At 41.1% G+C, this 27888-nt stretch overlaps 1 long non-coding RNA gene across 2 annotated transcripts in view; it reads left to right on the forward strand.

Moving 5' to 3' along the window:
• The first annotated feature begins 13729 nt into the window (after window positions 1-13729).
• LOC139031291 (uncharacterized) overlaps window positions 13730-27888 on the forward strand; it is a 265400-nt gene continuing 251241 nt past the window's right edge. For both annotated transcript variants that reach the window (XR_011483773.1, XR_011483774.1), the window contains exon 1: window positions 13730-13795. This is a non-coding gene — a long non-coding RNA (uncharacterized lncRNA). The remainder of the gene's footprint in view (window positions 13796-27888) is intronic.

The following is a 27888-nucleotide window of genomic DNA, read 5'->3' on the forward strand; positions in this document are numbered from 1 at the left end:
CCAAGAGACCTCGATTTCTATCTGAGCTCTGACCCTTCCAAGTTGTGTGATCCTAAAGAAATTTAACCTCTCTGAGCCTCAGATTTTTCACTATTAATAAAGGGGTATTTAATTCTTAATGGAATTAAATAATTTGCTGACTATACAGCTAGGTGTGCAAATGCAAGTAAGCATTATTAATCAGTGAACTCCTGCACCCAGTGGAGCTATGCCAGGGCAGACAGCATAAAGGAGTGCTTTCTCTTAGGGTGACCCAGTTCATACTGTGTGGACTTAGGAATATTTGTCAAATCCTTCACCCTGAAACATGGCTCCAAAAGGACATTCCAAACTTTTATAAAATAGATCTCATAACAGCTCTGTCATTAATCAATTGAGATATGCTGAAGGAGAATTCAAATGTGGAAGGGAAAATAAAAGCTCATGTTTAGTGATAAGAATTCTAGGCACAGGGATGGGTGTTTTACATATATTATCTTATATAATCCTTATAACTGCCCAGAGAGTAATGTTAAAAATCTCCTTTAATCTCTTTGTGCATCAGAGAGATAAAGCACTTTGCCCTAAGTCACACAGCTAAAATGAGATATAGGCATTCATTTACCCAGTTCTGTTGGATTTAAAACATTTTCTTTTCTTTTCACTAAACTACATTGCCATTACCTTCAAGAAATATAGTATCTTACAATTAGTCAAGTACATATCATAAATATTTAGTCAATAATAATGGGCAAGAATAATTCTATCTTATATGGTAAATTGTCTATAATATATATTATCATTATCAGAGATAAGAGAAAAATGAGACAGAATCAAAGCTTATATCAGCAAGGTGAAGGAATATTTGATTTCATTGTGGGCCAACTGTGGCTCTAACAGATTGTTCTGGAAACATGTAGGTATAGAAATTATTTTTTTAGGCAGGATGTTGCCAAACATAGCCAAGTTACCAGAGGATGCCAAGAAAGCATAAAGTATCTATCTACATTTTAAATGTTTCCAACACAAAATCTGATTTAGCTTAATGACCGACTCAGCAATTACACAGACCAAGTCAAGTGCTTCGAAGCAAAATTTCAATTTAAGAATGAGCTGTGCATCAATTCTTGCTAATGTGTCCTAGGCTTTCTTTGTTTTAATCAAAACATACAGTGGGAGAGAGGATCGGGCTGTGAGTCAACATAGTGATGTAACCTGTTGCTTGGATTTTGCTCACCCTAGGACAAAGTCATGAGAAAGAAAAACAATGTTGCCTGCATCATACAGAAGCTGGATGATAAATTAGGGAAAGACTGAGTATGTATAAATGATCTCCTGTCTTCTTTATGGCAAAACTAATTCAAATCAGTCAAGCACAGAGTTACATCTGAAAATAATGGCTTTAAACAGAGTATTCAATCTGTATGCCACTGTCAAAAATAATATTACTGGGAAAAGATAATGCATAATGTAAACATAATTACATAATAATAATCTATATTCCCAAATTAAATAATGAAACTCGGGAAGCTAGGAAAAGCAGTTAGGAAAGAAATTGTGTGTTAAATTCTTCTTTTTGCATGGGTGAGTTCAGTAGCTACCAGTTGATTCTTCATACAGTTATTAGAGAATTGTAGGTTCAATTACATTTTATAAACCTTAAAGGTAGTGAGGTGCTGAAGCTTGTACTGGCTTTTGAGAGCCAATTGTGTGTATCTCTTCACACAATGACATTGTGCTGGTAGCTTAAAGTTGGCCACAATGTTAATATTTATACCAATAAACTGACAGATGCTACAAGTCAGGGGACCTATTTTAATTCCTGAGAGCCGGTTAATGCACTGCTACTTAAAGAGTACCATTTGGAGAAGCCTACCTTCCTAATCTCTAGACAAAACAATTAAAACTGTGCAAGCCTATGGCAAAAGGTGCAAACCAATGAAAAAGTGAGGACACTTGAAAATAGAGAATAATAGGATAATAGAAGCAGCAAACCATATTAATACAACATGAACAGGAAGAAGGAGAGGAGCGTTCCAGGTGAAAGAGACGGCATCCAAAAAGATCTGGAGGTAGAGACGAAGGTGGGTTGGAGATCCTAAAAGCAGCCTGGCATTGAGAGGGGTGAGAATTTGGACAGAGACTGATTGGGTGAGTGGCCAGGGGAGAGATGGTCTTTTATGTCACATTGAGGAATTCAGACTTCTTCTTAAGGGTGAATGGAGGTCCCTGAATGCTTCAGGTAAGAGAGAAATGATCAGACTTGGGTCAAATGAAGCTTTTCTTGCCTAGTGGTTGGAAAATAGAATGCAGGCTGATGTGGAAGAGTGGAGGGAAGGAGCGCCCAGTAGGAGGCTGTCGTGTTCTCCTTGAGGAGGCTTGGTGAGGCAGGCTGGGGCCTGGGACTCTTTACTGCAGTGCTTGCACCTGGACAGATGTCTCCCGGAGCAACAGAATACAAAGAAACCATAAGGGACTAGAGATAACTACATACCTGTGCGGTTGGAACAGTAACGAACAGGAAGGACATGGCAGCCCACTCCAGCATTCTTGCCGGGGAGATCACATGGGCAGAAAAGCCTGGCAGGCTGCAGACCACAGGGTCCCAAAGAGCCGGACATGACTGAGCAACAGCAAGCAACAGCAGCAAGGTACAAAGAGGCCGCAGACCAGCTTCTGCTTCTGCGGTGCTGGGAGCAAAAGCAGGGTCCTGCACGTGATAGCTGTTCACAGCAGCCCCGAGGGGGTGGGCAGACCACTAAGCTATTCCTCCTGCCCCACGCACAGACCCACCCCTGTTGTTCCCCCTTTCAAGGATCCAAGAAGGGCTTCTTGGGGAGCAAGCAAGAACACCTATTTCTTGTTTTCACACCCTTGTGCTGCAGTACAAGCCTTGGCTGACAGTCTCATCTGACCCCTTACTGTTTTCTGTTGAGTAAAGAGAGACCAAGATCCCAGGACACTAACAGTGGTGGTCAGCTGAAGACAAGGGTAGATTTTTGCAGCTGACTTGGTGATCTTATGTGGACGATCAAGGCACAGAGGAAGTTGGAAATGATGCCATGGTTTATGGTTTGGCAAGTGGGTGATGATGATTAAAAAGAGAGAGAAGTGAATTGCAACAGGCTTCAGATATGTTGAATATGACCTATCTGTGATAGTCCAGTGGATATGTCCAGAAAAAGTAGACTATTGTGGGTCTCAAACTCAATTGGGAGGATCTGGATGGGATCTAGAAATTTGACAATCATTAACAGAGAGATGGTATGTAGATTTGTGCCAGAGACAAAGATTTGGAAGCCATCAGTGTAGAGTTTATGGATAGTTTTGAATCAAATGAGATTTTCACCAAAACTGTAGAGCATGGATAGAACACATGTAGGACAGAATCCTGAAGAATACCAACGTCCAAAGGTTAGATAGAGGGAAAGACTCCTTCAAAAAGGTCTTAGTACACTTAACACCAAGGAAAGTGCACTGCTTGGGGTAGGCTACATTAAATATCTGGTATGAGGTTGACTGTGTGGATCACAACAAACTGTGGAAAATTCTTAAAGAGATGGGAATACCAGACCACCTGACCTGCCTCCTGAGAAACGTCTTTGCAGGTCAAGAAGCAGCAGTTAGAACTGGACATGGAACAATGGACTGGTTCCAAATTGGGAAAGGAGTACACCAAGGCTGTGTATTGTCACCCTACTCATTTAATGTATATGCAGAGGACATCGTGTGAAATGCTTTACTGGATGAAGCACAAGTTGGAATCAAGATTGCTGGGAGAAATATCAATAACCTCAGATATGCAGATGACGCCACAACTAAAGAGCCCCTTGATGAAGGTGAAAGAGGAGAAAGAAAAAGCTGGTTTAAAACTCAACATTCAGAAAGTGAAGATCATGGCATCTGGTCCCATCACTTCATGGCAAATAGATGGAGAACCAATGGAAACAGTGACAGAGTTTATTTTCTTGGGCTCCAAAATCACTATGGATGGTGACTGAAGCCATGGAATTAAAAGATGCTTCCTCTTTGGAAGGAAAGCTATGACAGACCTAGACAATGCGTTAAAAAGCAGAGACATTGCTTTTTGTCTAACATTGCTATTGGACAAAAAGTAGAGACATTACAATAAAGGTCCATATATTCAAAGCTATGGTTTTTCCAGTAGTCATGTATGAATGTGAGAGCTGGACAATAAAAAAGGCTGAATGTTGGAGAATTGATGCTTTCAAACTGTGGTGTTGGAGAAGACTCTTCAGAGTCCCTTGGACAGCAAGATCAAACCAGTCACTCCTAAAGGAAATCAACCCTGAATATTCATTTGAAGGACTCATGCTGAAGTTCCAATATTTTGACCACTGGATGGGAAGAGCTGACTCATTGGGAAAGACCCTGATGCTGGAAAGATTGAAGGCAGGAGGAGAAGGGGATGACAGGGACAGCTGGATGGCATCACCGACTCAATGGACATGAGTGAGCAAGCTCCGGACATGGTGAAGGACAGGGAGGCCTAGCGTGTTGTAGTCCATGGGGTTGCAAAGAGGTGGACACAACTGAACAATGACAAAATTAGGTTGGTGCAGAAGTTAATTTCGGTTTTGCATTGTTGAACTTTGCTATTTGACATCGGAATACATTCTTAAATAAATGTGGTGATGTTATACATCACTTTAATGCATTTCTTCCTTTATGTTTTTTTCCTATGTTTTTTCCTTGCTGCTTGTTTTGCATGTATTTTAGACTATGGAAATAATGTTAGATAAAAAGCAAATTTGAGCGATTTTCTTGTTTGAGTTCAAAATAGGTCATAAAGCAGTGGAGATAACTCACATCAACAATGCATTGGCCAGAAACTGCTAATGAACATACAATGCAGTGGTGGTTCAAGAAGTTTTGTAAAGGAGACTAGAGCCTTAAAGATGAGGAGCACAGTGGCTGGCCATCGGAGTTCACAATGACCAATTGAGAGCAATCATTGAAGCTGATCCTCTTACAACTACATGAGAAGTTGCCCAAAAAATCAATGTCAGCCATTCAACAGTCACTTGGCATTTGAAGCAAATTAAAAAGGTGAAAAAGCTAGATAAGTGGTTACCTTGTGAGCCAACCACAAATAAAAAAAAAAATTATCATTTTAAAGCATCATTTTCTCTTATTCTATGAAACAACCACAAGCCATTTCTTGATTACGGTTTGAATTGTGACATGGGATGAAAAGTGGGTTTTATACTACAACCAGCAGTGACCAGCTCAGTAGTTGGACAAAGAGAAAGCTTCAAAACAATTCCCAAAGCCAAAGTTGCACCAAAAAAAGAGTCATGGTCACTGTTTGGTGGTCTGCTCTCAATCTGACCCACGAAAGCTTTCTGAATCCCAGTGAAACCATTACCTTCTGAGAAGCATGCTCAGCAAATGGATGAGATGCACCGAAAACTGCAGTGCCCATAGCTGGCTTTGTTCAACAGAAAGGGCCCAGTTCTTTTCTATGACAATGCCCAGCTGCACTTGGCACAACCAACATTTCAAAAGTTGAATGAATTGGGCTACAAAGTTTTGCTTCATCTGCCATATTCACCTGACCTCTCGCCAACAGACTCTCACTTCTTCAAGCATCTCAATGACATTTTGAAGGGAAAATGCTTCCACAACCAGAAGGACACAGAAAATGCTTTCCAAGAGTTCATTGAATCCTGAAGTGTGGATTTTTATGCTGCAGGAATAAACAAACTTATTTCTCATTGGTAAATAATTACCGGGTCCGAAGCTGTAATTGTTTTTGCACCAAGCTAATAAATGAATGGGTAAAGAAGGAAGAATGGGGGAAAGAAATTAGAAAACAAAAAGATTCAGAATATCCACATAACATTAAGCTGAAATTTCAGGGCCCCTCGCTTCATAGGCCTCTTCTAAGAATCTGTAATTAAACTTTTATTCACAATTGAGTACATCAAAGAATATATATAAAAAATAATGTATATATGTATATAACTGAATCACTTAGCTGTACAGCAGAAATTAACATTGTATTTCAACTATATATACTTCAATTAAAAACAAACAAAACATCACTTAGGTTTAAAGAACAATAAAAATTTGAGTACTTTTAAACATTTCCTAAGAAGGGTTCACAAAATAGCAAAAACCTCAGGTCCTTCTAGACCTGGTTCCAACTCTGTGTGGAATTCAAGGGAAAACAATGTATAAAATGTGTAAATGATAGGCATTTTCAGAATATAGTCTCATGAATCTTTATGCAGTGAGTTATTGAGCTTCAACAACCTAAAATGTAATCTCTAGGAAATAGAGAAGAAACTGACAAAAACCCTGTGGTGGGAGGAGAGTTCAGCTCTTAGACCAGGAATAATAAAACACAGGGAAACATAAATAGGAAAGATATAGAGGATGTGAATAACATAATTAATAAGGTTGATATAATAGAAATGTAATTAATCTAATAGAAATGTAATCCCAATAAACACCATAATTGGGAATAGTCCAAACTCTTCTCTTTGACTGCAAGGCAAAAACAACTTGAAATTAGTTTGGAAACACAAATAATTAAAACTATTATTTCAAAAAAATTTTAAATTCCTTCAAATAATTTTCACTGCAAAGGTAATAAAGTGAATATTTTAGTACATGTAACCATAATAATAAAAAATAACAATAGTTGTAATAGTCATGATATTATGCATTAAAAGCCATGTAAACAGCTAGAAGCTTACATTAGGAAATAAGAATGAATGAAAACAAATGCACAAGCATCTCTATCAAAAAGTTAGCAGAAAGAAGACCAAATAATTTTGAGAAAAGCATGAGTAAGGAAATAATCAAATTAAAACATAGAAATTGGTTTCTTAAAAAATAGGAAAACAGCAGAATTAGCAAGTAAACCCTAGAGCTTATTTGGAAAACCAAATGAAACAAAGTAGGTAACCCCAAGCTTGCCTAATCAAGTAAATAAAGAGAGAAGTATATATCCATAGACTTAGAAATTCCTATCAATGCAGAAGAGATTATGAGAATGCCATAGGAATATTTTACAAAACTCTCTTGAAATAAATTGAATAGCTAGATGAAATGGATAATTCTCTAGGAAAATACAACTTACTAAAATTAAACCTGAAATGTGCAGAAGACACTGTGGGGGCCAACATGCAAGATATTGAGAAAGTTTTAAAGACTTCTTTCTTCCTCAAAACAGTGCCAGCCACAGATGGTTTCCTGGGTGAATTCTTTCAACCTTCAAGAAACAGAAACTTCAATACTATTTAAATTGTTCCCAAGCAGAGAGGAAAAAGGAAAGTTTCCAAATTATTTTCAAAAGCCAACAGAACATTCATTCCTAGACATTAGAATGGGAGCACAAGGGAAAAAAAACAACTTGAGACAGATTCGTGTTATGAACAGAAAAATCGAAGTTCCACAGACATGGAAGGGTCCTGAGTCATCTCAGTTCAGTTTCTTCAAAAGACTAGGGGAATTGCCCACATGTAATCACCACTGACATGTTCTTATTATTCTTGCCTGGAGACACCCGTGAACAGAGGAACCTGGAGGGCTGTGGTCCATAGGGTTGCAAAGAGATGGACATGACTGAATTGACTTAGTACAGCACACAGCACATATATATTTATTTTAATTATTTGTTTTATTACCAAATAAAATTTAACTTTTAAAGACTTTCCGTGATAACAACAGCAACAATAGTAAAATAATAAAGTTCATTTAGTACTCATTTGTTCCTAGGCTCTATGTTGAGCTCTTTACCCAGAGTCATTTTATTTGATTCATGCCATTTTTAGCAACATGGATGGACCTGGAGATGATCATACTAAGTGACATATCAGAGAAAGCCAAATGCCATATGGTAGCACTTAGAGGTGAAATATTAAAAAAATACAAATGAACTTATTTACAAAACAGAAGTAGACTCAGACACAGGAAACAAACTTGTGCTCCCAGGGGGAAAGATCTCAAGGGGAGAGAGGTAAATTAGAAGGTTGGGATAAACATATACATACTAATATATATGCAATAGATGATCAACGAGGACCTCCTGTAGCGCACAGGGAACTCGACTCAATATTTTGTTGTAATCTATTAGGAAAAAGAATCTGAAAAAGGATATATGTATATATGTATAACTTAATCACTTTGCTATGCACTTGAAACATTGTAAATCAACAATACTTCACTTTTTAACATTATTTCATTTAATCACAAAAACACCAGGTGAGAGCTATTGTTTATATAATATACATTTATAAAATATAAATACTTATATTTATATATTTATATACATTTATATATACAGTATGCATATATTCCCCCCTTAAATATAAGGCATTTGAGCCATAGCAGGTATATTTCACAGCTAGAGAGTGGTAGTGCAAGATTTTAGACCAAGGCAGTCTGTCTCTACAGACTCTTCTCATTTTTGAAATGAATTTCAGTTTGCAAAATCCCCATCATTTGGCATCCTTGAAGGAAGTCCTGTGCTGTGCAGGTCCCAAGTGCTAGAGAAAGCCCTTTTCCATAGGATCTAGGAGTGATGACATCCACGGCATTCATTGAACGACAACTGTGTGTTGTTCTTGGGCCAGAAGAGGCTTTCTTGTTCCATTGATTCATGGGATAACTGAAGTAACAGGCAGACTTTTGGTGGCATGTACCATGTGTCTTCAGATCATGTCTATGACTTTCCAGAGAGTCTCCAAGAGTGTCGTGTGTTCATGACAGATTGCAGTCCCCGCTGCAGATGCGAGTGAAGTGATGGAAGAGCATAGTGGGTTCAGGAAGCAGAGGAAGTGGCCTGGACAGCTATCTACTCCCAGACTGTGCTCACCTGGGAGAGGGAAGCCTCATGCTCTGTGTTCTTCTCTCTCCTCCCAAGCAGGGCCCCTACTTCGGGTCTTTGCCTTCCTGCTCTCCTGTCTGTTCTATGGACTTAGCAGAGGGGGTACCCTTCCCTTTGAGTGTTTCAGCCTTTATGCCTGTGCGGGCGTGCGTGCGGGCGTGTGCTTGTGATGTTTGCCAAGGACCTGGGTTATAGCAGTATTCTGGTAGCTCTCATTCTGGTCTGGAGTCCCTATCAGTTAAATTAAGAACAAGTTAACAGCAGTCGGAGACAGATGCAGGGAAAGAGGTGGGATAAAAGACTGGTGTGCATTTCTTCTTTCTACAGTTTTAAGATCACAGAGTTTTTCCTAGTGACCTGTGTTTTACCAGGACTAATTATTCATTTGGTGCTTCCATGCCCTGACTCCGTGCTTTCACATGGAGGCAGCGTCATTTGGGACTAAAACAAAATAAATTGGAAAACTCATATTTCCAATTCTAATTTCAGGAAAAAAAATGAAAAGAAAATTATGGCTGGATGCTTGCAAGAGTCACCATGTAGGGGCAGTTATAAGGTAGAAAATTATCTCTCACCAAGGAAATTTTCTTTTCAAACCTCCTCAGTATGAATCCTAATAGGCACAGCCAGAAGAGATAGGCCGCATTGCTAATACAGCTTGAATGAACTATTGGAGGTGGTGTGTGTGTTGTCTTTATTCTAACCAAAACCATATTTTGCTTGGAAATAATGGAGCTGAAAGTGGGAGAAAGAGTGGTGCCAAAGCGATAGGAGGAAAGAATCCAAGAGAAGAAAACTAAATTACCCTCAGCAAGAGAAGAAATAAAAAATGGTGGGAATTACTTATTGGTGGAGTCTCAAAGGCCTCATAAAAAGTAACTCTTTGATTTACCTTCCTTGTTTCCTGTTTGGCTGCCAGACAAAATTAAAAGTGGGCCCATGAAATAGGGAGATTGAGACAGATGTAAAGCTTGCTTTAGAGGCTCAGCTCTTGAGTGTCTTTCCCCTGAATTGTTGCCAGCTATGGAGCGGCAGAGAAGGGGAAGAGGCGGGGCTGGCTGGAAATACCTGCAGAAGGTCTCAAGCCAGCATTGTGCTCTGTGCATGCTGGTGGATGCCCTCCTGTAGCTGAGCTCTGCCCCAGCTCCGCACCCTCCTTCTGGTCGGGCTCAGGCCAATGCTCAGATATCATGGATTGCTAGAGCAGGGGACATTTGAGGGAATTCTATCAGTTAACTCTCTCCAGAAGTATCACTCAGTATTTCCCAGCCTTTTTGATGAGGCTTCAGTGGACATAGTTTTGGGGGTGGGAAGAGGAAATAAAAATCTCTCCTCTCTGCCTCAGCCCAACTCTTCCATGATGGTGTAACATACTGATCCATATGCAATGAATGTTTATTGCACACCTACTATAACAGTCAGTTCTTAATACACTGATGTTGTGAAATAAGCTCTGATCACAGTAGTATAGCAGAATAAGTGTCTGTTGCGTCTGGAGGAGAGTTCAGTGACTGCTGATCTTGGCTGAGCTCAGTCATGAGTCTTCAGGTTAGCTGGCTGACTGTTGACTGTTGGCTGATCTAGAATGGCACCAGCTGGGCCAGCTGGGTTAAGCTGACTATCCTCTATGTGTGTTTCATCCTGCACTGGTCTAGCCTGGCTATGTTTGTTCATCATTATGGTAGAGCTCAAGAGGGCAGACAGAAACACACGAGCCTCTTGAGATGTAGGTCTAGAACCAGAACACTGGCGCTTCTGTCACCTTTTTTTGGCCAGTGGGAGACACAGACTAGTCCACATTCACAGGAGAGGAGAGGAAAGGAGACTCTCTTTTTAGTGAGAAGAACTGCCGAGTCACATGGAATCTAACAAGGGCCCAGGAAAGGAGTAAAAAATTAGCATCGTCATTGCAATCCACCACACTTACTCTATGTCAATTCTGCATACATATTTGTAGAAACCCAAAGTTTCTTTAAGCTTAAGCCTCCTTTTCACCACGTGATACTCATGAGTCTTTTCCTCTCACAGTCCTGGACTTGTCACTGTGCTTACCATTCTCAAGTGTTTCCTGGCCCCACAGCTCTGCACAGAGAGATGCAGTGGTGTAATGTATATAGGAAGTATGTGTTTGTGTGTTAGTTGCTCAGTCGTGTCTGACTCTTTGTGACTCCATGGACTGTAGCCCAGCAGGCTCCTTTGTCCATGGAATTCTCCAGGCAAGAATTCTGGATTGGGTTGCCATTTCCTTCTCCTGGGGATCTTCCTGAGCCAGGGATTGAACCTGAGTCTCCTACGTTGCATTCCTTATACATATAGGAAGTATAAGTTTTTTTTTTTTTTTCATTAAACCTTGTTACCTGACTGCAAGCAGCACGGCACCAAAGCCCAGAGAGTGAGGATGCTGTTGGTGCCCCACTCAGATCCCAGTCCCCAGGTACCGAGAGTGTGGCCTCCTCGTGGCTTGTGGCAGTCCTCTTCTCCAGAGGATCTTACCCAAGCCGAGGCTGCCTTGCTTCAAGAGTTAGGCACGTACATGCACCTCCCACTTCAGCAAATTCAGCCAAGGCTGGATGGATGAAATGAGAATATAAAAGACTGCCCTCTTTCCTGGAGGGGAAGCCAACTCTGTCATGTAACTGGAGACCCAGAACTCCCCATGGATCAGCCTGAGTTTAGCCTTTGGCTGAAACTACATCCTTGGTCCTCATCTTCTCCTGCTGACCTCACTCATGACCTCCTGAGAGCACACCATCAATCATGTGCAACTGCTTCTAGCCCAAACTAAGATAGCCCTGTAGCAGAAACAGAGTGAAAGTGGGGAGGGCATTCTCTTCTTCATCAAAGACCCTGGCTGGAGGGTGGGTCCAGTGTAATAGATGGAGTTTCTAGCTGAGGGGCAGCAGCACCCACAGGCCATGGAAGGATGGCTGGCTGAGCAGTGATGAGGCTGGAAATGTTTAGAATCCTTAACCTTCCCTGTGAGGGTAACCCCAAAGACTCTCAGACATAACTGGCTGAGACTTGGAGAAAAGGGAGGGGGAAGGAGGTTATGTGTAAGTAGAAGAAAGAAACCAGCAGCATTGGGATTATTTATTTATTTGGCTGCTCCAGGTCTTAGTTGCAACATGTGGGATCTAGTTCCCTGGCCAGGGATCCAGCCCAGGCGCCCTTCATTGGGAGCTCAGAGTCTTAGCTACTGGACCACAAGGGAAGTTCCTACATTGGGATCATTAATATTGATGTGAGCCCATCTGGACCAAAAATCCAATCCAGTGAGACCCCATGAAACTTGGGTGATGTTTGCATCCTAGTAAGTCCAGGATTTTTTTTTTTTTTTGTACAACTGCTGTACCAAAATATGTTTCTGTCTGTGAGATGTAATGATGAAGACATATTGTAGGACCTATTGTTTCAAAAGAGCTGCTGCCTACCTCCATGTCTCCACTGGAACCTCAGCAACCTTGGTGAAATTGAGGTCTGCTGTTAACGAGCTTTCATATTCCCCATCAACCTCCTCACCAGCATCCTTCCTCAGTCTTTGCCCTCTAGTCCAGGCATATCCAACCTCTGGGTCACAGATCCAACCTACTGTCAGATCAGTGGCAGCATTAGGTTAGAATTAAAATGCACAAGAAGTGTAACGAGCTTGAATCATCCTGGAACCACCCCTGTGCCCCTGTTCTTGGAAAAATTGTGTTCCACAAAGCCAGTCCCTGGTGCCAAAATGTTTGGGGACCACTGTTCTAATCCATTCTCCACATGATGGTCAGATTGACTCTGTAAAAGTTAATTCTTATCTTGTTACTGCTCTGATTAAATTCTTCCCTCCCCTCTGATGACAAGTTAAAATTCAGACTACCTAGCATGCCATGTGCTGTGCTTAGTCACTCAGTCATGCCTGACTCTTTGCGACCCTGTGGACTATAGCCCGCCAGGCTCCTCTGTCCATGGGGATTATTCAGGCAAGAATACTGGAGTGGGTTGCCATGCCCTCCTACAGGGGATCTTCCCAACTCAGGGATTGAATCCAGGTCTCCCCACATTGCAGGTGGATTCTTTACCAGCTGAGCCACCAGGGAAGCCCAAGAATATTGGAGTGGGTAGCCTATCCCTTTTCCAGGGGATCTTCCAGACCCAGGAATTGAACTGGGGTCTTCTGCATTGCAGGCGGATTCTTTACCAGCTGAGCTACCGGGGAAGCCCTAGCATGACATGGTCTCCAATGCCTTTCCAGCATGGCTTTTTCTTTGCTTTCTTCTGGGTCTAGACTGAGCTACAGGCTGTTTACTGAGCAAGCCAGGAATCTTGCCCTGATGGTCCTGAGTGCATGATTTTTTGCCACTTGATGTGTCCTATTTTATATTCTGTCACTGGTAAACTTCTAATCATTTTTCATGATTCACCTTCATCCTCACCTCTTTGTGGAGTGAATCTTGACCATATTAATATCATTTCTACCTCAGGATATATTGCATACTGATTATATTCCTTCTGAGCAACCAGAACACTTTGAACCTACATCTATCATAGAAATTGTTTGATGGATGAATGAATTAGAATGCATAACTCTTGTAGAAAACCTGCCTAAACTCTGAAAGTACAGCAAGCAAACAAACAAAAAATATACAAAACGGTTCAAAGGTAGTGAGCAAAACAGAATTTCTATGAACTTTGGGTCACATTCACTTTTTTATTCAAGCCCACCTGGTATGACTCCTTGATGTTACTTATAAAGTCTGAATTGCAGAATTTGGGAATGTTTTCTTGTCTTTTGATAATAAGAACACCATAAGAATAGACAAGGTGTCATATCAAATCCGGTTCAAAGGAATAAGCCAGGCCCCTTTTCTTTGTTAATGTATGTATTTTGTTCTGTTCTCTTTCCATTTTAGGTCAGACGTCTTTAGAACAACTTGTATGTATTAAAAAGAAAAGTTAAAGGCATTTTCACAAAAGGTAAGATGTGGGATGCTTTAGTGGAGTTTTTTAGGTTCTAGAATGGTTTGGGGTGGAGGAGGAGTGGGGGAGGGCAAGGGGAAAGCTCTTGTGAGATACAGCTTATGTCCATCAATGCTGTATTATAATCCTCAAGTGGATCTGAAGCTTAGTGTCTTATAGCAAAAGATACTGCCCGTGTATGTCCTCCTTGATATCCAGCATCTAATCACTAAGTTGGATCATTACCAAAGAAACACAAAACCTCACTAATAAGAAGAGAAAGGAGAAGGACCACAAATGAATCACATGGGGAACTTGATACAAATTCCTAAGCTTTATTCCTCAGAAAATTCTGATTGAGATTGTTGTTGTTCAGTTGCTACGTCATATCTGACTCTGTGACCCCAAGGACTGCAGCACACCAGGCTTCCCTGCCCATCACCAACTCCTGGAGCTTGCTCAAACTCATGTCCATTGAGTAGGTGATGCCATCTAACCACCTCATCCTGTGTTGTCCCCTTCTCCTCCTGCCCTCAATCTTTCCCAGCATCAGGGTCTTTTCCAATGAGTCAGTTCTTCGTATTAGGTGGCCAGAGTATTGTAGCTTCAGCTTCAGCATCAGTCCTTCCAATGGGTTTATTTCCTTTAGGTTTGACTGGTTTCATCTCCCTGCTGTCCAAGGGACTCTCAAGAGTCTTCTCCAGCACCACAGTTCAGAAGCATCAATTCTTTGGCGCTCAGCCTTCTTTGTGGTCCCACTCTCACATCTGAACATGACTACTGGAAAAACCATAGTGTGATAAAAAATCTGCTTTTTACATAAATGCCCCAGATGATTCTCCTACAGGAGGAATGTTTACTATACTTTGAGCACTCATGACTCTATTCCCTGATCACAAAAGCTATAGAAAACCCCTGAGGACAAAAATAATATAAGATATCTTGGTTATATAAGAGCTGGTCAGTTGCATGGTCTATAATTTTAGTCTTTCTCTTTCTCCCCACTTGTCCTTCTCTGAGTTGGTTACACTCAACTCACTTGGAAAAACTCACAGCCTTGGTCAAACTCAATTTTGTGGTCACTTCACAACTGAATTCATGCAGCAGAATGTGGCAGAGAAAGACAGACTGACAACCAGGCTGATTGACATCCCTTCTGGCTCTGATGATGACCATGGCAGTCACTGAACTAAGACTCCCCCTGAGAACATTCAGGAAGATGGACAGCATAAATGAAAGGGACTGATACATAGCATGGTTTGAAAGCATTTGACTGTAACCAACCCAGGCAGGACTTGAGGGACTACACTTGCTGAGAGAGAGGAAGCAGATGACATGAGGTTCTCACTCACTGCAGCTTTTCTTTTTTTTTACTAAATATTTTCCAGTTTGCTATGGGGGGAAACAGAACCCAGAAAAAAAAGAGGCAGCCATGTTGGGCTGACCAAGCACACGTTGGAGCTCAGAGCTTTCAGCGCTGTGGAAGCTTGAATAGCAAAATCCCAGGAAGAAGTTTGTTATTTTTCTTCTCAAAAAATTCCCTTGACTTGGAGGTGTGCTTCTTGGAACTTCCTTCAAGAGAGAACTTGATGAGGAGTTCGTTTGGTTTCCAACTTTCAGGGGCAGCACTGTCAGGACCTGCCTCAGCTTTCGAGCCGAAGTTTTGTCCTTCCTACGCACAGCCCAGGCAGTGACTCAGCACGGTGGACCCCTAAGGCCTCACACCACAGGCTTCCTGGATGGCAGTCACTTTACCGCATCTCTGTGGTGGGCTCCCTGTGACTTTCTAAGAATTGCGCTGCAGTCCAAGGTCCTTACTACCCAATCCTCTTTTCTTCCCCAGTCTTTCATAGATCTCAGACTTGCATCATGAGCTGAGAGTTCTTTCTACTTCTACTAACTCTCCCCTTTCATAGTTTCACTTTATTTTTTAAAGTATTTATCCATTTATTTGCTTATTTCTTTATTTGGCTGTGTTGTATCTTAGTTGGGGCACACAGGATCTTTGTCTTCATTGTGGCATATGAACTCTGAGTTGCAACATGCCGGATCTAGTTCCCCAACCAGGGATTGAGCCCAGAACCCCTGCATTGGGAGTGCAGAGTCTTAGCCACTGGACCACCAGGGAAGTCGCCATAGTTTCACTTTAAATTCTATCTTTGTATGTTTTCTAGAGGCTAAATTGGCATGTTCCACCAGCTACCACCTCAATTCTTTGCTCCTTTTAAGCAAAACTTCCTCAAGCAGTTGTTAAGCTCACTTTCTACAATTCCTCTCTTCTCATTGGCTTTTTTTTTCTTTTTTCTTTATTTTAATTGGAGGCTAATTACCGTACAATACTGTGGTGATTTTTGCCATACATTCACAGGAATCAGCCATGGGTGTACATGTGTTCCCCATCCTGCCGCTCCCTCCCACCTCCCTCCCCATCCCACCCCTCAGGGTCATCCCGCTTTTAACTCACTTGGATCACATCTTAAGAACCCCACCCCCACCACTTGACACACACATCCACACCTTCACATACTCCTCAGAAGGCTCTCTTACCAGTATCACTAGTGACCATTTATACATCCCTAAACTCAAGGCTCAGGTCTCGGCCATCCCTGATTTGTTACAGTACATCACACCTTCTGCCTTGATGGTATACATTTTTCACTTGTTTTCCAAGACACAGCTCTCTCTCCCCCCCCACCCCTCTTTTTATTTACAATTAGTCATAATACTTTCCAAGTCTTCATTGTAATTCTTCCTCTTAGGTTCACAGTGCCCTTGGACAGGCTTGAGCTTCTTTGCCTAATGATGTTGCCTAGGTAATATCTTTGAGTAATGTATTTGAGTCCAATACATTTAAATGCTGTTTAAATCCTGACCACCTTCAAACAAAGTGTGAGGCAACCTTCTCTCTCCTCACCTCCTGCCCTCGAACTCCATCTGTCTGATCTTCCATTCTCTTCCTCTGCTCTCCTGCTTGCATTTATGACGATCCCATCCTTCAGTCTGCTCCCATTCTTGAATCCACTTCCTCTGTCACTCTGCATCCAGTCCTGTTGTCACTAGCTTCAGAATATCTAGAATGGGACCAGTCTTCCCCTCCCCGACTACACTTTTCTGACCATTTCTCCCCAGATAATCACAGCCACAGAGTCCTAGGTCCTCCTCTTGCCCCTGTCTGTAATCTCTTCCCAACACAACAGCCAGTGAGAACTTTTAAGTATAAACTGAAACATGTTACTTCCCTTCTCAGACTTTCCCAGTGGTGTCTAGTTGCTCTGAGTTAAAGTTAGAGTCCCTGCAGAGACCTCTGCCTTTCCCTCACCTCCTGCCCTTTCTCTGACCGCCTTCCCTGTCGGTCTCTCTCAGCCACTCCAGCTTCCTCGCCTTTCTCTGGATGCACCAGGCAGACTTCAGCCCTGGGACTTTTCCTTACCTGCTCCCCCTGACGCCATTGCTTCCCTTGAGAACAATCCTGAACACCCTCCTCAATTGCGCTCCCTAATGCTCCTGCACAATCTTTTCTCATAACACTTACCACTGTTTAGCCTGCTATAAAATCATCTCATTCACTGTGTTCACTCTTTATTATCTGCTTACTGTGTATTGGTATGCATTGTGTATCCATGCATCAGGTGGAATGACTTTTCCAGACATTCTGCTGAAAAGTCTGAAAACAAGTCCCCCAGGTGAAATAATGCACAAGACGGTTCAAGTGCAGGCAGGTGGAAGTGGCGAGGAGCCAGGTGTCTGGCCCTCTCGTTCCTTTCCGTGCCTGGTGTTCGGCGTCTGGGGTACAGCAGACGCTGTGTGAATACCAAGGTGGCCAAAGAGTAGATGAACATCCCAGGAAGTCTGACCAAGGACTCTGCCCAAACGCTGAAGTCCTGATCTTGTTCATTCCATTTAGCTTCCAAGCACCCTGTTGAACCTCCTCCGCAGGCTGTATCTGGTTTGTTTTTTTTCCTAAAGCTTTTTAAAGTACAGTTTCTGGGCATGTTCCCATCTGGCACTAAAACCACCTGAAGCTTCTCAATTGAGTAATATGAGATTTTTAGCCATAAGTATGCAAGAAATAATAACTTTCCCCCATTCCTGCCAGATACATGAAGTTCGCCAAGAGTAAAGATGTCACAGATGACAGGGAAGTAGATGCCTTTGTTCCACTGTTGAAATTTCACATCTTTTGAAATTCAGGGGACTGTAGCACAGTTTTGAAGGAATGGTGGTGATAATTTTAATGATATTTTTTAAAAATTTATTTTATTGAAGTAGAGTTGATTTACTATGTTGCATTATTTTCTGCTGTATAGCAAAGTCATGTAGTTATACCTATATATACATTCTTTTCCATATTGCTTTATCACAGGATGTTGAATACAGTTCCCTGTGCTATAAAGTACCACCTTGTATTTTTATCCATTCTATATATAATAGTTTGCATCCATTCTATATATAATCCCAACCTCCCAATCTATCCTATCCCTTCCTCCCACCTGACAATCTCAAGTCTGTTCTCTATGTCTGGGAGTCTATTTCTGCTTTGTAAGTAAGTTCATTTGTCTCATATTTTAGATCCACATACAGTTGATAACATATGGCATTTGTCTTTCTTTCTGGTTTACTTCACCGAGTATGATAATCTCTAGGTCCATCCCTGTGGCTGCAAATGACATTGTTTCATTCTTTTTCTCTGGCTGAGCAGTAGTCAACTGAATATATAATCCTTTATCCATTCATCTGTTGATGGACATTTCGGTGGTTCCCGCGTCTTGGCTGTTGTGAATAGTGCTGCTATAAGCATGCGGGTGTGTGTCTCTTTCTGAATTATCTACCCTGTGTTTTCACTGTGACCCTCCTCTGTGCCTGGCTCTGTGCTAACCTTCGGGATAAAAGAGGCACAGATGTGGCTCGTGTCTTGTAAGTCCTGTAGGACTTCCTAGTCTGGGGAAGAAAAAAAAAAAAGAAAAAAAAAAAAGACCTGTGAACAGATATATGAACCATTAAAAGGATCGTAACAGAATTTTAAAATGCAGTAAGATCTCAGAGGATTTAAAACCAAGAAAACAAATCCCAGTTCTGTCTAGGGCAGTCCTGGAGTATACCCAGAGAAAGCTCAATCTGAACCACAGCTTGAAGGACAAGCAGTAATCTGGCACATCACTTAAGGATAAGAGTGTCAGAGGGAGGAGAGAGGAAAATGAGGACAAAAGTATGTTGCTATGAACAAATTGGTACAGGAGGAAAACTGCCAGTGAAGTCAGTATGGCAATAATTTAGGGAACATGCAGGGTGACCAAGACCGGTCATGAGGCTCTGGAATGCCAGCTAGCACTTTGGCTTTTACCTCTTGGACACTCATTCTTGATTATTTCTATGTGAAGATCTATGTAGCTTTCAAAACATGTTTTGAAAATACAAGTATCTCTATGTGGTATATAGTAAGGATGACGGTCAAAGGCCCATAAAGACAGGGAGGGAAAGGCCGTCATAATAAACAGAAAATAACACAAGTACAGACTGCACTCTGTGTTTCCTGGAGGCACAGATTAGGGGCCAACGCCCAGCCAGATGGGTTACTTCTTTCTAACAAAGAATGATTTGTCTTGACTTTGTGAGATGCATGCTTTCTCGGTTGTAGATATAGAAAGATCCCTCTCTTATGGGTCTTTGCATAATGAGTCATTGAGTCATGGTGAGAGGTGTTGCCTTTGAACATGTGATACAGAGGTTGGCACTTAGAGCTATTCGTTTCTGTTCAGCCTCTCAGTGAAAGATGAAGACTGTCAGACTGACAATTACTATTGGAGAAGCTCAGAGCTGTGAGATGTGTTGAGAAGACAGGGGTTTATGTCCTCCTGCTGTGCTTCTCATGGAGCGGACCCTGAACTAGGGACACAATAAACTCATTAGGATGAGCATTCTCATGTGATTTCACTGCAACTAAACCAACTTTGAATGTGGCTTTGGTTTTCAGAGTGATTTTCATGGTAAAATGGTTCTTTGGTTGGCTCTTGGAGCATGCTCAGAGCTGAGAAATATAAACTGAAGCAGAAAATAGCAAAGACCAAATAACTGCCCAGGCTCCTACAGAGACCTCTTAGTAGAGGTGGGTTTGGCAACCTGGTAAGTTGTCTCACTGCAGATTCAGGATTCACATGTCCCACGTAGAATCGTGTTCCACGCTTATCCCCCTCAAATGGCAGGCAGTCACAGAGTCAGAGTAGGACCATGGACAGAAAGTTTATGGGGGAAAATAGCTATTTTTAAATGACTGAGAGAACCACTGTTATTTCCTTGGATTTATATTGCAGAGATGAAGTACAGTGACAGAAAAACAGGAGCCCTCATCTTTAGCATTGGCAAAGCATATTTCACAAAGATTATGTAGTCTCCTTTATCATGTGTGACCCCATAATGCAGAGGTTTTGTTATTTTTCCTTTGCATGTGAGAAAAACCGAGGTGCAGAGAGGTGAAGTGAGTGTGCCCCATTTCACAGAACCCAAGACTGCTGAATCTAGTTCTCTGTATGTTTTACTAGGTCATCACTATTTCTTTTAAGTTGCTTCCCTGCACGAAATCTCCAATAGGGATCTTCAAAATCAGGATCATGGCTTTCTGAAATGAGATTATGTGTGGGCTGGAAGCCAGAGTATGTTATTTCTTAATGTGTTTTTCTTCCCTGAAGTCACTTGGCTCTTCAGTATGACTTATGGGAGGCATTGGGTTAACTTTGGCAGGTTAGGAGATGGTGGATGGGTGAATGGTGCATGCAGCTTTGTTGCCTATGGAGGCTGTCTCCAGCAGCTGCCTGGCTGCCTACCTTTTTCTTGTGTTTCCCAGGAGGAGGTGAACATTTCATTTTTGAGAAACTGGACTCTCACCCAAAGTGACCCTGAAGCCTGAGCTGCATATTAATCTCTATCAATGAGAGAGAAGCACTTTGTTCTTAAAAATTCACTTGCTCCTTCTTGTCCTTGAAGACTTCATATTTGAAGCAGCAGGGAACAGAGGAAAGCTAACAGTTTGTTCTTTGGATTTCTACCAGTCCAATTTTCTAACTGTTACTTGCCTAAAATAAGTGTTACCATAAAGGACCACAAAAGACCTCTGATTTTGTCATTCCATCAAAAAATGCAGGAGGAGTACACGTCTGTAATGGCTGAACCACTCAAGGTGTGCTGACCATGAGCCTCTCACTTTACTGTCATTTGCATGTCACTACAATCAGCAGCCACAAATCTTTAGTAAATTACACTCTGATTAGGAATTTTTTCTTAACAGTTTGGGGCTGTGAATCCTCTTTTTTCCTTTCTGGTTTCCCTCTTGGGGCCTGTCTCTTCCTTTGTGTTTCATTTCTCTTTTTTCTGACACATATCTTTTTTCCATCTCTGTATCTTCGTCTTCCGTTAGTCTTCCACGAGTGTATTTGCTTGACTGAAAGGACAAACAGATGTTGACTTCCTTATTGTGAAACACACACACAAAAGGAACAATTAATTTATATCTATGGCAAGTCTGCTCTAACAATGGCAGCCCTTGAAGATACATATTCCACTTGAGACCCAAGCCATATTTTGTTTTCGTGTAGCTGCTCAACAGAATTTAACTTCAAGTTAGATTCACATTCCCCCAAGTGAGAGTCTTTAATTATTCTCAGGAATAAAACCAGTGACTATTTCCATTTTAAATATTTGAAAGGCCTTTGTTTTTTTTTCTAATATGTTCATATTTTTTGCTTGCATTTAAAAGAATTGACTTAATTCTTGTCTATCATCATTTTGCTTCATCAGAAAATGCAATTACAAATAGTTTCTGGTTACAGTTACTGAAAGTGATTCCTAATCTAGGAATTAGGCAGGTATATACAAGAGAGAAGATCCCCAGGAGAAGGGCATGGCATCCCACTCTTGTATTCTTGCCTGGAGAATTCTCATGGACAGAGGAGCCTGGTGGGCTACAGTCCATGAGGTCACAAAGAGTTGGACATGACTAAGCACATCACAGCACGTATAGGAGCAAATGTGTTTTGAGCTTATGCGGACCTAGCAGAAGGGTTTAGCAGTCTCCTAGTCCTCAGACTTGAATTCCTTGTGCAGCTGTAGGTCCGCTGCCTCGTAGATTTAAAGTTAGCATCTGGTATCCAGTCAGCAACAATGTGATTCAGCCTTTTCGGTCCATACAAAGGCTTAGTTTCAGCCTCATCTTACTCTGTGGCACTCCAGTTTCCTCAGTAGGTCTAGAGCCCTTTCCTGAGCAATGTCATTTGTTTTCTGCTGATATTCTGACTAGTTCATTCTAGAAGCATCTGTCTTGGAACCAGAATCCCTCCTCTGCTCTTCATTGGGGTTTTCTCCATGATTTAGACCTTTTGGTTAAAGATCTGCCTAGTCTTTCCTTCCCATAGCCAGTGTTGATCAGCTCCATCATTCCATCCTGATCTATATCACATTTCTTATCTTCAATGCACACCCATCTTCATCTCCGTCTTTGCCTCCATCCATACTACCATCCTCAGCTCCATCTACTAATACTGGTTGTGGGTTCCTGTACCCTACCTCCTCCAGTCATAGGACTGCTCCAGGTGCTAACCTGTCCTGAAATTCCCAACCAAGCTCCTTGGCATTCAGTATTGTGTATACTGTGGAATCAGTCACCTGGTAGGTCTAAGGTTAAGCTAGTTAAGCAGCAGATAATCAGAAAGCTGCTTAGGTGCTGCTCTGGCTTCCTTATATCCCTTCTCTGCTTACCACCCTGCCCCCATCCCTCTCTATTTCTTCTGTTTCCTGCCACTTGTGACTCTCAGCTCTGTCTCTGTTCACATATTTTTTAAACATAGCTTTTCCATGCTTTTCGTTCACCTGAGAGGCTAAACCACTTTCCCTGGCTTGTGTTTCCATTATTCTTTGCCCAGGCATGAGGTTTCCCAAGAAGTACAACTCCTATCAAGGTCCCCTGTTCCAGGAACTTGACTCATTGGGCCTGAAAAAAACAATTTAGAAATGATACTAAGAGCTCTTTCTGAAACCATGGCCTTGGGGACATGTAAAGATTCAAAAGATTCTTACATATATTTATTCCCAAGTGAGTACTTTATACATCTCTCCTTACCATGTTACAATGTGCTAGTTAGGGTTTGCTATTAATAATAAAGTATCTGAGAGCAAAGTAGAAGATTGGAAAAAAAAAAGTAATAATAAATTTTCACATAATAGAATCTGCTCATGATAGAACATTGAGATTAGCTGCCAGACATGGAGACAAAGAGATCCACTAAGAAAGTCATTTAGTAGATAATAAATCTAACCCAAACAAGGCCTCTGGGTCCCACGTCAATGCATCAGATACCCTAATTTCAGAAATGCAAATGTTACAGGATTAAAGCAAAATGAAATATTGAGAGAAGATTAAGCATAACCTGATGCACTATTAATCTCAGCCCTCCTCTGAGAGTCGTGTTTCAGGAAGAAGTGGGGAAGAACTCCCCAAAGGAAGCATTTTTATCTGGGAGCCTATTCAGCAGGAGCAAACAAGCCTTGCTTAATGTGTAGACATTGTGGAAGGGAGACTTCTGTCTTACCTCTCTCTGGCTTTCTAGAAGAAACAGTGACCTGTGCTGTGGTCAGAGTATTCATAATCACACATTCGTGTTCATAATCACAGCTCTTATCACACTACTGACACCGCACCACCAGTAAATTCAGCTTAGAAACACAAGACAAAGTATATAGTTTGTGAGGGCACAGAGAACAGCAACCATGGAAGTTACCATTAATAACAGCTTCATTATAAGTTTAGCTTCTAAGCCACACAGGATCTTGACTTCCTTAACAATGTATTGTCTTCTATTCTGAAGATTATTTTGAGTTAGTAGAAAAATGGGCTTTTTCGGTAGCAGAAACATCAAATCAAGAAGCCAAAAGAATGGTACTTTGTAGTATCCCATGATTTGTCTAAATGCTTTATGTCAATAAAGAATCATCAATACTTGTCAAATCGACACTGAAATTTCCAACGACTGAAAATACAAATTCCAGCTGTCCAATTTCAAGTCAACACAAGCTTGTCTAAATTCAACCCTTTGACATAAAAACAACTTGAAATTTATTGAATGCCTTTAAGCAGACAGTTTAGACTTGTCAGATACCCAGAGAGCACAACTGGACTGAGAAAATCCAACTTCCGTCATATATAAGGATTACAATCAAGCAAATTTTCGTTTTTTAGCCTTTCCAATCAGGTTCCTATTCAATGCACTCTTTGATTTCTGACATTACTAAGATCCATAGGGCTCCATTTTTTTGCCACAGTGGGGTCTTTCTTTTCTTTTCTAGCACAACCTAGAATAGACTTTATTTGTAGACTTAATAAGGCCCCCTCAGAGTCAGAAAATAAGATTATATCAATCATTATTTGCTTCTTTGAGTATGAAAATATTCGATATAGGTTAAAATACTTCTGGCAATGAGTTATTAAAAGAAGTCTGAATTTTCCTTTGTTTATCTGAAGTTCAAGACTTGCTATGTGTCCTTACTCTAATTGTTTTGATTTTATTGATTCCTGCATTCCTCCTGACTTCTGTCTCATCATCCTCTGGAATAGGAACCTTTAGAAACAGCAACTTTATATTATGACCATTTCCACAAACATATTCTAAGCACCTCCTCTGGATCAGACCTTGAATTAGGTCTTAACATTACAGAAATGGAGCAATCCCTGCTATTACAAACCTCAAAGTCTGGCAAAAAAGCTGGAATAACAGCATCTAGAAATACAGAGCTCCTAGGAGAGAGAAGAGAAGCTGCTAGAGAGGTGATCTGCTGCCTCCTAGCATAAGATTGCTTTAACCCCTTTATTTATTTGGGATATGACAACACCAGTCTTCCCTGAGGGATTTGAGGTGGGGTGGGAGGGAGAATGGCTCCATCTTCTCCTGATGAGTAAGTATTCCCATATCTCATCCTGCCTGGGAAAGGTCTCCTTTCTTTTCATCTGCTTCCATCAAGCCCCTGACATGCACACATATGACATGCAGTGCCTGTTAACATGTCAGTGATCTTCAGTGGCCATAATTATTCACTGAATATGAACCACTGTTAGCATGTCAGTGATCTTCAGTGGCCATAATTATTCACTGAATATGAGCCATGAGCTGTGCTCTGAGTGTCGTGGGCTGAGCACAGGCAAGGTGCTTGCTCTCATAAAGCCAAACCTGTGCTAACAAAGACAGAAAATGGGCAAGTATAAGAAGGACAAAATAAATAATCACATGAAGAAAAGGGTCAAGGCACAGCAGTGGAGAAAAAATGTATGAGTCCTGTCCCTTTGGGTGGTAACCTATGGTCTCTCCGAGATGGTGACATTTAATGTGAGACTTGACGGATGAGGAACAAGCCACATGAAGCTGTGCAAGGGAGAGAGTTTCTGATGACGGAAAGGGAGGCAGAGTGGGTGGAGGGGGCATATGTGGCAGAGAGGAGTAAAAAAATGAGGTTTGGTGTTTACTTGGTATAAGGACAGGTTTTAGATGAAATCATCACAAGGAGTTAGGATCTTATTCAAGTCCAGTGTGAAAGCATCAAAGTTGTAAACGTTTTTAAACTTATCACATATCCGAGTATATGATTTGCTTTTTTTTTTAAATTTGGGTGTGCCAGGTCTTAGTTGCAGCATGTGGTATCTAGTTCGCTAACCAGCATGTGAATCAGCCCGGCTCCTTGCATTAAGAGTGCATAGTCTTAACCACTGGAACACCAGAAAAATCCCTCATTTGCATTTTGAAAAAAGACTCTTATGGCCATTCTGTGGAGAACGTGTATGCCAGTGGGGTGGCAGAAGTAATTGCGGCTATGGCAGGAATCCAGGTAAAAGGTGTTGGCAACTTGATATAGCAGAAGAGTCATCCAAATGCCAACACTAGGAAGCAAGAATTTGGAAGCTTGTTATCTATACTGTGCTTCCCATGTCATACTGTATCCCAGCTTTTCCAGCAAAACTGATCTCCTTGAACCCATTGGTTCATTCGGCCAAATGGGAATGTATGTTTGGTGCTTTGCTACCTATGGTAGCATAGAAGCCAAAAGGTCCCAGTCGCTGTCCTGTGAAAAGGTGATAGTTCACAACAAGCACAGCCATGGAAGCTCATGCAGAGTTAACCAGTTGCAAGAAGGGGTACTCTGCCACCCAGAAATCACACTCTACATGGTGTGAGTCATCTCAGTGTTTACCGCATGCCAAGTACAAGATTGTGTCTATGGGAAGCTATTTATTAATGGAAATCCAAGGATCACTTTGTTCAGTGTTTCCCATTGATTAGAAACCTCAGAAGTCTCAAAGTGTTACATTCCAAGAGTATCGGGGCTTGTTGGCATATGAACACTCTCAGCCATCATCCCCTTCACTTCCTGTGCTTGGAATGCAGGTTGGCATGTGTGCTGATGAGATTATAAGGTTGTGCCTTACTATGGTTACAGAGGATAAACAGTGCATGAAAGGTATTTATGGCAAAGGCTCAGTGAAAATGTTTAGAATTTAAGAGATTCTTGGCCAGATTATCCCATTAAAAAGTTCACTTAAGAACAAATCGGAGACTTCCCCAGTGGTCCAGTGGTGAGGAATCCACCTTCCAATGTAGAGAATGCAGGTTCAGTTCCTGGTCAGGGAACTTAGATCCCACATGCTTTGGGGAAACTAAGCCCACACGCTACAACTGGAGAGCCTTCATGCATAACAAAGACCCAGCACAGCCAAAAATAAACAAAAAAATAAATAAAATTTACCAAGCCTTCATATTTAAAAGAAAAATGGAAAGAGCAGCATTCAGTGACAAGTGATATATCTCAAGAAGTTGCTAGCTTGTCAGAGAAAGAGAAGAAGGTCTCAAGAGAATGGGTAACTGTTAGTAAATTGGAGCTGTGCCTGGCATAGAGGCAGTAACCTGACTCATTTCTAGGGTCGTAAGGGAGAGAGCTGATTTTGTCAACCCCCACTTTAGACTTCTAAAATACCATGGACAGTCTCAATCCATGGGGCACCCAGGTGCTTGATAAAGGGTACTAGAGCTTCAATATGCTTTGAGAACCTATCACTTTCCCCATAAAATTCCAAGGACCAGAATCTGGAATATTTACTGAGGCCCTGGTAGCCAGAATCAATTATCTCCCCCACCCTCTCCATCTGTCTCTATCTCTTATATAATTAAGACTTAATTCATTCTCTTTCACTACTGAATCTAACAGAGAAGAGTTACTATTGATGCTAAATTAACAAGAGGCAATTAGCATGGGATTGAGCACTGGACAGATTTTAATTTGCATCCTACTCAGCCTCTTCATGGTTATGTAAGTTTGGTCGAGGTATTAAAATTCTACCAGCCTCAGTCTTTTGTCTATCAGCAAAATATTGATAATGATTCTTTTGGGAAGAATCATGAAGATTGAATTAAATAATATACATGGAGTGCCTAGTTTGGCACATGGTAATACCCAGCAAATACTCAATAGAATAATGCAATTGGATTTGGCTTATTTTTGGATCAGGTTGTAGCATCTGTTACTCTATATACTCCATCTTTCTAGATTTGTGATCCTTGTTGGACATTTTCTTGCTTAGACTTTGACTCCTGTGAAAGTCATTCTTATTCTTCCACAACTCAGACTTTTATGCTGAGTATTTTCTGACGTGGAGAAAAGCTGCAAAATAAAGTAATGGCCATTTTTATACCATCTAGGTTCAACAATTAATAGTTTGCCATATTTGTTCTAATTCTCCATATTTATACCTTTAAAAAATATAAGCGTCTAAACATTTAAGAATTGTAGACGTGAGATCTCTGCATAAATATTTTATTTGGCAAGCATTTTCTAAAAATAAGGACACTTTCCTTTATCAGCCTAAAGACATTATTACTTCTGAGAATATTAACATTAATGCCACATCCTCACTTAAAATCTAATCCATAATCAACATTTCTCAACTGGCCTTTTATAGCTATGTTTCTTTAGTCTTTGAACCAGTCTTCCAATCAAGGTATAAATGTTACATTCAGTTATGTCTTTTTTAAAAAATGTCTTTAACCTAAAACAGTTGTCCTAATTTTCCCATGACACTGACTTTC

This window comes from Odocoileus virginianus, chromosome 26 (genome assembly GCF_023699985.2).
Source record: "Odocoileus virginianus isolate 20LAN1187 ecotype Illinois chromosome 26, Ovbor_1.2, whole genome shotgun sequence".
Classification (NCBI taxonomy): Eukaryota; Metazoa; Chordata; class Mammalia; order Artiodactyla; family Cervidae; genus Odocoileus; species Odocoileus virginianus.